The sequence below is a fragment of the Mauremys mutica genome, chromosome 7 (genome assembly GCF_020497125.1).
Source record: "Mauremys mutica isolate MM-2020 ecotype Southern chromosome 7, ASM2049712v1, whole genome shotgun sequence".
In the NCBI taxonomy this organism is placed as follows: Eukaryota; Metazoa; Chordata; order Testudines; family Geoemydidae; genus Mauremys; species Mauremys mutica.
The window spans coordinates 4,788,130-4,802,582 of NC_059078.1; the positions used below are offsets into that span (position 1 = coordinate 4,788,130).

Consider the following 14,453-nt stretch of genomic DNA (forward strand, 5'->3'; position numbering starts at 1 on the left):
TAGTTAGAAGGTGCATTTCTTTTATGGAACTATCCTTCCCCACTCCCGAAAATCTAAGGTACTAATATGGCCCTTGTCATCAGATGTTCAGCTGTGTGTGTGTTCTCCCTGTGTGCTGTCCCAGCTCTGTGCAGATAGCTGGCACAGCAGATCCTGAGCGAACCGCTCAATGACCACAAAATCCATTAAGGTGCGGAGGCGCTTGGTCAGCAAAGCACAGTCCTAGCTCCCCGGATCAATGTCTACAGTTACACTAGCACATGGATGTCCGTGAAAATGGACGCAGCTCAGTCAGTGGCGGGACTTTCCACTGCCCCCTCAGGTGGACAAAGACACTCTTTCTGAGATGCATCATTATACACCAATACAAACAAGTGACGTATCACCCTTGACATAGCAGGGTGCCACCCTCTAATGTATTAGGGTGCCTTGTATTAGGGCGCCATTGCCTTGTCTCTGTAGGTTTGATCAAAGCATCTCTATTCATCACGCTGTCATCCTGACCTTCTCCTTAAGATGGGTCAGCATATTCCTGTTGTCTTTGGGGAATGTGTCTGTCGGCGTGTTCTGGTACCACCCTTCTGGAATGTGCTTGCCTGAGTGCTCTGTGCCTCGCATCTCTTAGGAATATGTTTCTTGCAATATCAGCCCTATGCTTGCCAAATTCTGTGAGCAGGGCCCGCTTCTTGCTCACAATCTGACTTTGCTTTATAGCAGCAAGGTTCTGACCACTTTAGTTCAGGCCTCGTACCAGGCCTCTGATACAAGGGCTTATGTCTCAGGCTCTCTTCCTACTACAGCCCTCACTCCTATAGTATCTGAGCACTCACAATCTTTAACATGGAGATCCTCACAACACCCCTGTCACCTTGCTGGGTGCAGTGAGGGGTTGTGTCACTGTGTTTGGTTAAGTCAGGCAGTGCTATTACCCCATTTTACACCCCTGTCATTGAGGTAGACAGACAGACTTGCCCAAGTCTGTGGTAGAGCAGGGAATCGAACTTGGATCTCCTAAGCTCCATGCATGCACCCTAACCACTGGACCCTCCTTCCTCCCAACAGAATTATGAATCTGTTCTCAAGATTTAAGCTATGAAGTTTGGATTTGTACCGGACATATGTGCATCAACGTTCAATACCCATCTTACAATTCTTCAAATATTAAAATTGACTAAAGCCCCTCCCATCACGAAAGTAGCTGAACAAGAACACAAACTGTCACTTTGCTATTGACCGTTGCATGGATGAGATTCTATTCATTGGCAGGGTGTGAGAAGTAGACTACATGGTTTAATCGATCCCTGACCAACCCAGAACACAAAACTACTTGGTTTCACCAAACAGGTTTTATGGAGCCAGTAATTTACCCAATGCAAATGCATTTACATAGACTGCCTGCTGTAGAATGAAAATCCCCTGAAGATAGTTAGTAAATGTAAAGAATGCAAGAGTCATTCAGATCAAGGAAACATCCAAAGTTAGTGAAGGGTCGGGGCACTGGGTTCTCATCACCTCCATCCTAATGGGAGGCAGAGCAATCTTCACTATCCCCCCTTCTCACTGGGGCAAGGAAAGGGGCTGAGCCAGTGGGTAATGCAATATTCTCCCGCTCCTTAGGGCAAGCAGGCTGAGGGAACCATCTTTCTGCTCCATCTGGAGCCACTGTCCAGTATTGGCTGAAGTCAGAGGCTTGATACTGGATTAGCTGGACCACAGATCCAACCCAGCCTGGCAATTCATGCCCGTCTCTGAGGTCAGGAGGAAAGGGAGTGTCCTGCTTGGGCCAGGAACCCATGCGGTTATCACTGGCAGACAGAAAATGGCCTTTTGATACAGCCACACAGAGCGTGACCCTCAGGAAGGTGTGAGGTCTGTTCTTCAGGGTGTTCAAGTAGGCTGAAAATTAGGTAAACAGCACTCACCTGTCCATCCCCAGTGCTGATGTATCAACATACGGTTCTGCATCCAAGCATTGAGCAGGACGGGGAGGGCAGAGGGACCCAATCCTGCATTACAAAGAGCACTGCTGCACTACCACCAAGTTGCAGGAATAAGGCCAATGAGGGCAGTGGAGCTAAAGCCTCATTAGAATGATCGGGATTGTGCCTAGGCCTGCATCTAATCAGACATGTCCATTCCACTCGCACAGTGCCCCCCACCCCTCTTTTCATCCCAGGGGCCCTTCCATAAAGTAGCAGGCTGGCAGGAGGATTGAGATTTACGACCGCTCGGTGCACAGGACCATGCCTAGTGGTTGTCATGAACTGCACCCCAAGGAGCTACTCCTCGCACCTGTATTGTGTCACCACCACCCTGCATGCCTTGCAGCGGGCTGCAAAGGATCAAAATGAGGGAGTACAGAGAGCTGAACTGTCTATTGCCGCAGACTCTGTGTGCACTGCTTGGTTATTTTCCCAGCAGCCAGATCGGTTCAGTGACAACAGGAAGCAGGACTTCATTCCCAATGTGCAATTAGGTACACAATAGACTATGTTACTATTTATATGAGCTGCGGCATGCTCTTGCAGTCTCCTCATACCACCCGCCTTTGAGGATTGCCCTGTTTTCAAATATTTAAGAAGTACTGTTAACAGCATAGTCAGCATGCTGCCTTCACTCCTCAGCACTGTTGCTTCCAGGAACCACAAAGTCTTCTAAGCTGGTGGAGAATGAAGCCTCGGGCCCTATTTACACATCTCAAAACTAACCTGTAACATATTTCCAGCTTCTACTTCTATTCCCCAGGACTCAGAGAAGGGTGAAAATCAAAGGCAGATCACCTGTTCTAACAAAGTGCTAATCATCCATAACAAGGACAGTCAGTGCCTAGTTAGATCTTCACAAACTGCTCTAATGACAGTGAATCACAAGGATTTAGAACGCATTCTCGTTTAGGAGATCAGAGAGGCTAGATGCAGCCAACTACCTAATTACGTATACGGTGTATGATAACCAGGATAATCACTGCTGATCAGAGGTCAAATCAATGCACGATTTCCTCAGCCCATAATTGGAATGAGAGCATTCATTACCCTCTTACCTACTGCAACTGAACTGAAACTCACAGGAACAAATCATGCAGCTTGTTTTAGATGTACATGCACAGCCAAGTTCCCACTGACACTTCCAGTAATCCATACTGTCATTTGCTAACTGCACATGTGCTTCTTTATACATTACTTTACCAATGGACACATATCTTCTTAAACTGATTAAATTTGAATGAACCAGGAACACAGATGACAGGATACTCTGTTAATACTGATACAGGATGATTTCCCCTCAAAGTCCTGATCTAAAACTACTGTACTTTCACTAATTTTTTATTATACTTTCAGTGTAAGACCCCAAATATGTGGCACCTATTCTCTTTAAAGGGCAGTTTCTTGCACAGAGACGTGTATGTTAACACCAAACCATTGCATACATGCTACAGGTTTACTGGCTGTGGATGCTTTAACTCAGCAGCCATCTTGTGGACGTGCCCTCCAAAGCACTCTGTAAGAGTTATACCTCCCCCACAAAACTCAGACTCCCTCAGCCAAACCCAGCCCTGGTGTCCACTCCACTGACTGCCAGGGAGTAAGGCCAGTTCAAACCAGAGCTTCCTATTATTACATTATTATTCAACTCTCTCCTAAAGACTTCTGCAAAGTCCACAATAAGACCGTTGATGCTGTTAACTAAATAAACTCCACCAATATATCTCTGGAGGATGCCCAGATACCCAAGTGACAGGCACACTATACAAATTCAAACAGAATAGAATAGATTTAGCTATTCTTTCTTTGGAATTTCCTGAGTGTTCTCTCTTCTATGGGCCCAATTCTCTTTTACGCTAAGGCCTTATTATAGCATTCTGGCAGAATAAAGAGGCCATAGTGTAAATGAGAATCAGGCCCCATATGTTTATCTTGGATATTTTAAGCTCTTCTGAGGTTTCCATTGTCCATGATGCCAAACATACTGTCAGCATAAAGCCAATGAAAGCGAATAATATTAACCCGTGTGCTGTGCCTTAAATTAGACCAGCGACAACATTGCTCTCCTTACACATCCCAGGCAGACAGCATTCTGACACTTCGCTTCTCGCTAGCAACTTCTCAGCACTTTCCAGTTTTAATTGTTCTTGGTAAGTCTCAGCGAGTCTTTTCTGACTGCTTAATAACCTGATCCGATCTTCTTAACATCCTCATTTCAGACACATTTTACACTTCTTACCAAAGAGGGCTCATTGTGTTTGCAATGGGATGCACTCACCTCTCAGAAGCACCCCCTGGTCGAGTGTGTGCAGGGCTGCACTCTCTCTCCCCATAGCCCTTCTTGGGCTTAAGTCCTTAATTAGTCCTGTAGTCTAGCAATGGTCTCGGCCCTGGTATTGAGCCGTACTCCAGGGCTTCCCCCCAGAGGCAATGTCCTCACCCTCTCTAGGTGTTTCAGGCCCCAGCTCTCCTGCTGGGCCACTAAAGAGTTCAGTTTCCCTTTTGGGGTGCCTCAGAGGCTAGGCCACTTCCCCCAGTGGCTAATGGGGGCAGGGGGACCTGGACCCACCCACTATTCCAGGTCCCAGCCCAGGGACTCTGTGGATAGCAGCCATCCACCATGTCCCTTTATCAAAGCCACGCCACTGCTCTAATTCCCTGGGCCGCTTCCCTGTGGCCCGGCATTTTCTTCACCCTTACCTCAGGGCCTTGTCCTGATGGAGTCCCAGCAACCAGCCCAAAATGCCTTCTTGCTCTCCTCCGGCTTCTACCAGCACTGCTCTGTCCAAGGTCCTGAAGCTCCCTCAGCCAGCCAGCACCTACACTCCTCCAGCTCTGGCAAGGAAGGGATCTCACTCTGACCCTGCAGCTCTTCTTATACTAGCCTGCTGGGCCCTGATTGGCTGTGTGGGACACAGCCACTCTAGGCAACCTGGAGAACCCTCTCCACTGCCCTTTTCTGGGGCAGGGTGTGGCAGGGCTATGAGGCCTCCAGCAGGAAGTTTCAGAGGGTCTGGTACACGCTGTCACAGTGCCAAAGAGCTTCCATTTCTGACAGATACTATAGGTCTTTCCAGGGATACCAAGTTGGCATGTCCATTTCTCTACAGAAAGTCTGAGGTAGAGCATATTTCAACAGCAGCACTATGACAAGGAGATTTGCTTCTTTTGTCTCTTTCTAGTTCTCACATTCTCTATTACATAGTCACAATCAATCATCCTCAATCATCCTCAATCATCCTTGCTATTTAGCCTAACAAAGAGAAGGTTAAGGTACGACTTGATAGGTCTGTAAGCATCTACCTGGGGAACAAATATTTGACAGTGGACACTTCAATTTAGCAGGCAAAAAGGTATAACAAGATCCAATGGTTGGTGGTTGAAGCTCTAGCTAAAGACTGGCATTTCCATAGGGCCCAAGTTTTTCCTATAGGGTGATGTCATTGTCTCTCTCACATGTACTTCATGTTAAAACTCTGTGCATTCACAGCCCCTGCTCGCTGATGCAGCAGGTTAGTAACCCTTTGGTATATAGTAATCCAGCAGCAAAGTATTGCTGTTTCAAATTGGTGCCAGAAGAGCCGTGATTTTACCACAAATACACAGTGCTGTCAGCTTGCCTTTTCAATGTCTCAACAAATGGCCCAAATCCTGCAGATAAATACTATCTTTATGTACATTGTATGTACAAATGGAGCTGCACATTCTTCCTTTGGGCTTGGCCATTCAAGACGCCATGTGGTGCTGGGAATTCACAGCACCTCCTCTTACGCACACTGGCTGTACCGCACAGTATCCAAAACTGACTTCAATAGAATTTCCCCTGTGCAAGTGGAGAATTGGGCTCATTCGCAGCCCATCAGTCCTGCTAAACTCAACAGCTCACAGGAGCTGCTCAGCATTTCGAAGGGGCTGCCTGCCCCCAATTGCAACTCAAACGTGGTTCTGTTTTTGTTAGCTGTACAGAGGACAGTGGAATATACATAGGAACAAGCACTCAGAAGCGACACATGCCTATCACACGTGCACTACAAACCCCCATAACAACTATGTGGGTGAAACCAGACATCACTATGCTCTTGAATGAACTCACACGGAAAAATGATAAAAGACAAAAGCACCCTATCACCTGTGGGTGAACACTTCTCACAAAGCGATCACTCTAACACTGACCTCTCAGGCCTTGCCCTGAAAGGAAACCTTCAAATGACAACCCTGGGAGCGTAAATTAATAACTTCGCTAGGCACTAAAAATCATGGTCTTAATAAAGACACTGGATTTATGGCTTATTGTAATCTGTAAGCCACTAACTCCTCTTTTTTGTCTTCTGACTGCAGAAGTGTTAATGGTCTCTTCAAATGTGTGTTAACTACTTATGCTTTACAATCTGTTACACCCAGGGGCGGCTCCAGGCACTAGCACAGCCGTAGGGGGCGGCCTGCTGGTCGATGTGAGGGCAGCAGTCAGGCAGCGTTCGGCGGCATGCCTGTGGGAGATATGCCGGTCCCGTGGCTTTGGCGGTGGGTACGCCGAAGGCGCAGGACTGGCAGATCACCCGCAGAAACGCCGCCGAATCTGTGTCCCCAGTGGACCGCCTGCAGGGATAATGCCGAAGTCCGCCTGACTGCTGTGCTTGGGGCAGCGAAAAACAGAGCCGCCTCTGGTTACACCTTGCATTTAGTTGTGATGTAACTTTCCCAGACCTGAGGAAGAGCTCTGTGCAGTTCAAAAGCTTGTCTCTCTCACCAACCGAAGTTGGTCCAATAGAAGATATCACCTCACCCACCTTGTCTCTAAGAAGTAGAAGTGTTATTTTTCTGAGCTCACAGCTCTTTATCTAGTCTAATGACACATTTCACATCCATGTTGCTCCAGAAACACAGGAGCTTGCTTAAAACTTACAGTAGCAGTTCCATGCTCAGAACTGCCCTGCATCTCCAGAGCAAGCAGTGGTTTAACCCCAGAGTCTGCATTTCTCATTTTCACAGGACCCAGGGGACCGAGCAACAAGAGAGGAAAGCTCACTAGAGGCTCTGATTTGAACACACAATCGCCCACTCAAAGCAGGGATGGTGCTAAATTAATCCACATTGACACCAGGTTGCCACAAGTCTTTACTACTCGGAAAAAATGCAACTAAACTTAAAAAAAAAAACAGGTCATGCAGGATACCTTTGAGGTTTCTCCAAACGACCTCATCCTAAATTCTCTTCAGCACAAGCCCTCATCTCTCTCTGAAGCAAACACCCTTCTTTTAAGGTGCTTAGCCTCAGCAGGCCCAGCTATGTTTAACTAGCTCTCAGCTGGTAGTACTTTCCTGGGCTGCAGCTGAATCCTGGTTGGGAATTAGCCTGGGATTTCAGGGCTTGTTGGCAGACCCAGTAAAGTATTGTCTCAGCGATGCCACAGTGGCAGAGCTGGGGTAGGGTATAAGCGTCCCTCCCAGGAGCTGCCAAAGGCCCGTCAAACTCAAGCATTGGGTGGCACCTTTAGAGCTTGCATGCAGCATGCTGAGGACTGTTGTTGCATAACATCTGCTATCTCTGTGATTCTGCCATGTGGTTCCCATGTCACTAATGCTTCCACTGGGCAGATCTGATTTAGGGAACAAATCCACGTAACGTTTCTTCTGCAACAATGCGGCGAGCCAAACTGGCTCTGTGACCACAGCATTGGATGGTGAAAGCCAGTCCCCCTCCTTCCCTGTGCTGATGCACCCTCCCCTCTCCATCTTCATCCCTACCCGAAGACAGGACTGGACTCTGCCTAGAGCCTATCAGCATTTCTGCTTGATCAGCTGGCAGGCATTATTCCACAAACACGTCCACTACCTTCCCTAGTCTCTTATGGCCAGGGTAGTTCGTTTGCTAGCTTCACAGAGCGCTGCTTTCTGGTAGGGAAGAAAAGCCAAGGTGACACGTGGAATCAAGCCCTATGCCGTTTTATTAGCAGGGGCTCAGTAGCCTGCTTCATAGTCTGGATGAGCTCACACACTGCTGACCGAGCCCACCAGCAATGCGAGGGTTAAGTGCCACAGCACTACAGGGCCTTCAAGGAACTCTATTAAGTACTGTTCCGCCCTAGTCAGCAGGAAATCACGTTTTCCCACAGGCCGGTTTTAGGCACAAGCACCTCAAGTAGCAGCTGGGTAATGAACTGCAGGCCTGCACTGATCTAAGTAGCTCGCTAGCTGACTTGATCTCACACTCGGACAGCATGACAAAAAACTCACAAGACTGGAAGGGTAGAAAACTCACAGCTTGATCCATCCTCTGCCTGCAAAGCGTGAGGCTGGCCACATTTGCCTCCACAGCAGCACAAAGCACGACAAACTAGGCCACCAGCCTAGCATAGCAGCAGCTTCTTAATCGTTGCCCAGCATTCTTTACCATCTCTGATATGATCAGTGAGCTCTGGAGGCTTTTCGTTTGCTGTATTTCTTAGCAAGGAAGATCCCTAATGATGGTCAAACCCCAAACAATATTTTTCACGAGCAGTAATTGGTCACTGTTCGCAATTCCATTACTCACCATGCTCTTGAACAACAATGTTGTGCCTAACACTGGATTGGAGAGTCTTTGGACATCACACAGACTAGGTTTATTTTCTTCCTTCTAAGGTTCTAAAATATTATTCAGTGTGAATTACAGAAAAATATAGCAATGGTATCTTGGATCAGGTCACCTGCAGAGACTGAACCTTAGACCCTTGGATCTAAAAGCAGAATTCTCTACTGCTTGGGCTAAAGCACTACATCCAGTAACCCATCCACAGCATAATACTCACAAACTTCCACATATTGGCCCTCGAGTGGCTAGACAGGAGCCACACAGTTAATGTACTGTAGATTAGCATACAGAAAAACACAGCCTCTTAACAGATCTCTCGTTACCTATACACCGACAAGGGTACTTTCAAAACCTGTGCATCTCTTTCTCTCCCCAACCAATGTTATACAGGCTACATATATCGTTATTGCTATTACGCTTCTTGAAAGCCATTAGTGTGCTCAGTGTTGCAAAAAGAAGAGGGAAATGTGGTCCTTGCCCCCAAGGAGGTTACAATATACAGGGAAGTTTTCCCTAGCTGCCCATTTTCTTTCTTCGAGGTTGTCCATGCCACAACTGTCACTCGGGGTCTCCCAAAGCAGCACATAAGTAGAGGAGGGATCAGCACCTGAGAGCAGCCGCTAGTTCTCTCTTGGCAGAGGCTGGATCAGTTCATGCCACACATCTATAGTGTTTGACAAAGACTTGTGTTCAAATGGAGGGAACTGCCTGATGCATTTCCTCTGAAGCCCCTTTTCTGCCCATGACGAACTCACCATTCAGTCTAAATGAGTCTGCTACAGCCTTAGCTAAGAGGCATGAGGCTTTTAGCTCATGCAGTATATAGGACTCATGCATTTAGCTCCAAAGGTCCCAAGTTTGATCCTACCTACTGATGACTGGGGTATGTCCGTGTTACACTAGGACACTCTACTAACAAGTGTTCAGTAAGTGTGAACTTCCCCCCAGTTTTACATTTTTTAAATAAAAAGCTGGAACCTAAGTAAGTCATTACTAAGATGAGTTATGGACAAATATGGCAGAGAGCCAGTATGTTATTCTACTACACACTCATCAGCAAACAGAGGCTTTCTAGCTTTAATTTGAATAATAAAAATATACCTTTGATCTTAGTGTGATATTTTGCCTTCATCTAAGTAAAGTTAATTTAGAAAGAAATGTGACATGCTCTGCTGTCAAACCAAGCTGTCCACTTCACTGAGCAGTGACACTTTCAAAACCAATAAAGAAAAATAAATTCATATAATGAACTAAAGGTGAATACACATACGGAAGGATAATTCTGGTGTCAAACAATTTGGCTAAATGCTACCCTCAGCATTCTGAATCAGCTAATGGAACTGTTAAGACAATGAAAAGCATGTTGTTATGCCTAGCATTGCTTATTCCAGACATACTTGCTACATAACAATGCATGCCACTACAGAAATTATTTAATTTGGCATTTTTTTCATATGCAAATACTAAATAGCATGGCAGCATATCAGGATACAAAAAATAAGAGTAGAAGACCTGGGCAAATATGGATTTTTTAAATTTGTTGGCGATTTCAAAAAGTGGACTAAACATTTTTTTTGGGTCAGAACAAAAAAGAAAATTTTCAAATATCTGTGGTGAATACCCCCTCCTCAAAAACCAAAAAAACCAGACCCTACCCAACCAAAAAACTACACACACACACTCACACACTCCCCATTTCAGGTGAAATAAACATATTTTGTTTGATAAAATATTTTGTTTTTTATTTTGGGTATTCTAAAATATTTTTGTAGTTTAAAATAAAATTAAAAGGAAATTTTGAAACAAAATGTAATTTCAAACTGAAAAATAAAATCATTTCATTTTAAAAACGTTTTGATTTTTTCAGATCACCCCCCGCCCGCAAAACAAGCAATTTGGTGAAATTGACATATATTTGCTAAATGTTTCAGTACCACCAAACCTTTATTTTTTTTGCTGAACTCTAATTAGGAGCACTATATAGATTTGAACAAAAAGCCAGTTAGACATTGGAAATTCTCCTTTTTAATCATAAAAGATCCACACACGTTATATCGGAGAACTGGCTCACAACCATATTCTAAGACTGAAAATAGTTCATAACTCTAGATAAGCCAAAAGAAATTGATGTTCAGAAGAATGAGGCATCTTAAGTTACTGGCATCAGCCCAATCACATAATTAATCTAAGAGCAGCTTCAGAGTCGTCAGCACATCTTCCCGTGGAGCCGACCAAGGGCCTGATCCAAAGCCCAATGGAATCAATGGAAGTCTTCCAACTCTCTTCAATGGGCATTGGATCAGGCCCCAAGACGACAGATGCCACTTGAGTTGCAAAGCCTAGTTATTCTTGTAAATAGCCACACCAACCGGCTGTACAGCTGGAAGAGTCAAACTGAAAGAAGGAGCATGGTGTCATCTCATTTAACTATTCAAATGAGGAGTTATTTTCAATGTAATAAAACCTGGCTCATGATCTCTCAATAAATATTTCTGTTCTATATTTGGGGAAAAAACAGATGATGCAGACTCAGACGGCGATGACAACACTCTTTCCATTCCATTAATATCTCTGGAGGATGTTAAACAGAAGCTACTAAAAGTCAGACATTTTTAAATCAGCAGGTCCACATAACTTGTATCCAAGAGTTTTAAAAGAGCTGGTTGAGGAGTTCGCTGGACTGTTAATGTTGATTTTCAATAAGACTTGGAACACTGAGGAAGTTCCAAAAGATTGAAAAAAAGCTAATATTGTGCCAGTTTTTATAAAGGGTAAATGGGATGACCCAAGTAACTATAGGCCTGTCATCTGACATTGACTTCAGGCAAGATAATGAAGCAGGTGATACAGGTCTTAATTAACAAAAAACTAAAGGATGGTAATGTAATTAATGCAATTCAACATGGGTTTATGCAAAACAGACCCTGTCAAACTAACCTGATATCTTTCTGGGAAGAGAATAAAAGTTTGGTTTATAAAAGTAAGAGCGTTGACATAATATACGAAGACTTCTGTAAGGCATTTGACTTGATACCACATGACATTTTGATTAAAAAACTAGAATGAAATAATATTAACATGGCACAAGTTAAATGGATTAAAAACTGGCTAACTATAAGTCTCAAAATGTAATTGTAAACAGGGAACCATAATCAGGTGGCTGTTTCCAGTGGGTCCCAAAGGAATCGGTTCCTGGACCTACACTATTTAATTTTTTTTTTAATCAATGACATAGAAGAAAAGGTAAAGTTATCACTGATAAAGTTCGCAGATGACACAAACTGGGGGAGTGGTAAATAATGCAGAGGACAGGTCACTGATTCAGAGTGATCTGGATTCCTTGGTAAACTGGGCGTAAGCAAACAACGTGTGTTTTAGGACAGCTAACTGTAAATGTAGACATCTGGGAACAAAGAATGTAGCCCCTACTTACACAGTGGGAAACTATCCCGAGAAGAAGTGACTCTGAAAAAGATCTGGGAGTCATTGTGGATAATGAGCTGACCATGAGCTCGCAGTGTTAATGTGTGGCCCAAAGAGCTAATGCAATTCTGGGATGCATAAAGAGGGGAATCTCGAGGAGGAGTAGAGAGATTATTTTACCTCTATATTTGACACTGGTGAGACTGCTGCTGAAATATTCTATCCAGTTTTGGTGCCCACAATTCAAGGAAGATGTTGATAAATTGAGGTGGGTTCACAGAAGAGCCACGAGAATGATTAAAGGATTAGAAAACATGCATTATAGTGACAGTCTCAAGAAGCTCAATCTATTTAGTGTAACGAAGAGAAGGTTATGGGGTGACTTGATTACAGTCTAAGTATCCACATGGGGAACAAATATTTAATAATGAGCTCTTCAATCTGCTAGAGATAGGTATAACACGATCCAATGGTTGGAAGTGGAAGCTGGACACAGAGTGAAAATAAACCATATATTTTTAACAGTGAAAGTAATTAACCAATGGAACAATCTACCCAGGGTTCATAGAATCATAGAATCATAGAATTCAAGATGAGAAGGGACCATTATGATCATCTAGTCTGACCTCCTGCAAGATGCAGGCCACATAAGCTGATCCCCCCACTCCTTTAGCAAGCGACCCCTGCCCCATGCTTCGGAGGAAGGCGAAAAACCTCCAGGGCCACAGCCAATCTACCCTGGAGGAAAATTCCTTCCCGACCCCAAATATGGCGGTCAGCTGAACCCTGAGCATGCGGGCAAGACTCTCCAGCCATACCCTCTGGAAAAAGGTTAAGAATATCATATCATTGACCCATTGTACTATTTACCAGTGTGGCACTTAATTAACCTATTGACTAAGCCCGGTATCCTATCATACCATCTCCTCCATAAACTTATCTAGCTTAATCTTAAAGTCATGGAGGTCCTTCGCCCCCACTGTTTCCCTCGGTAGGCTGTTCCAGTATTGCACTCCCCTGATAGTTAGAAACCTTCGTCTAATTTCAAGCCTAAATTTCCTGACTGACAATTTATATCCGTTTGTCCTCGTGTCCACATTAGCACTGAGCTGAAATAATTCCTCTCCTTCCTTGGTATTTATCCCTCTGATATATTTAAAGAGTGCAATCATATCTCCTCTTATCCTTCTTTTGGTTAGGGAAAACAAACCGAGCTCCTCAAGTCTCCTTTCATACGACAGGCCTTCCATTCCTCGGATCATTCTAGTGGCCCTTCTTTGTACCTGTTCCAGTTTGAATTCATCCTTCTTAAACATGGGAGACCAAAACTGCACACAATACTCCAGATGAGGTCTCACCAACGCCTTATATAACGGGACTAGCACCTCCTTATCCCTACTAGAAATACCTCGCCTAATGCATCCCAAGACCGCATTAGCTTTTTTAACGGCCACATCACATTGCCTGCTCATAGTCATCCTACGATCAACCAGGACTCCTAGGTCCTTCTCCTCCTCCGTTACTTGCAACTGGTGCGTCCCTAGCTTATAACTAAAATTCTTGTTAGTCATCCCTAAATGCATAACCTTACACTTCTCACTATTGAATTTCATCCTGTTACTAATACTCCAGTTTACAAGGTCATCCAAATCTCCCTGGAGGATATCCCGATCCTTTTCCGAATTGGCAATACCTCCCAACTTGGTGTCGTCCGCAAACTTTATCAGCCCACTCCTACTCTTGGTTCCCAGGTCAGCAATAAATAGATTGAATAAAATCGGACCCAAAACCGAACCTTGAGGAACTCCACTGGTAACCCCCCTCCAACCCGACAGTTCCCCCTTCAATACTACCCTCTGCAGTCTCCCCTTTAACCAGCTCCTTATCCACCTCTGGATTTTCATTTCAATCCCCATCTTTTCCAATTTAACCAGTAATTCCTCATGTGGTACCGTATCAAACGCCTTACTGAAATCCAGATATATTAGATCCACTGCATTTAACTTGTCTAAAAAATCTGTTACTTTCTCAAAGAAGGAGATCAGGTTGGTTTGGCACGATCTACCTTTCGTAAATCCATGCTGTAAACTATCCCAGTTGCCATCGGCCTCCTGCTCCGTAACCACTCTCTCTTTTAAAATTTTTTCCATGACTTTGCATACTACAGATGTTAAACTAACAGGCCTGTAGTTACCCGGGTCACTTTTTTTCCCCTTCTTGAATATAGGAACTACATTAGCTAATCTCCAGTCAAACGGTACAATCCCCGAATTTAGAGATTTATTAAAAATCATCGCAAACGGGCTAGCAATATCACTCGCTAATTCCCTTAATATTCTAGGATGAAGATTATCCGGGCCCCCCGATTTACTTCTGTTAAGCTGTTCAAGTTTGGCTTCCACCTCCGATACCGTAATGTCTACCCCCATATCCTCATTCCCATCGGTCCCTCTATCACTATTCCTTAGCCCTTCATTA

General features: G+C 44.5%; 1 protein-coding gene across 2 annotated transcripts in view; it reads right to left on the bottom strand.

The window, feature by feature from the left end:
* CADPS (calcium dependent secretion activator) overlaps positions 1-14,453 on the bottom strand; it is a 356,811-nt gene that overhangs the window by 286,262 nt on the left and 56,096 nt on the right. The window lies entirely within an intron of this gene.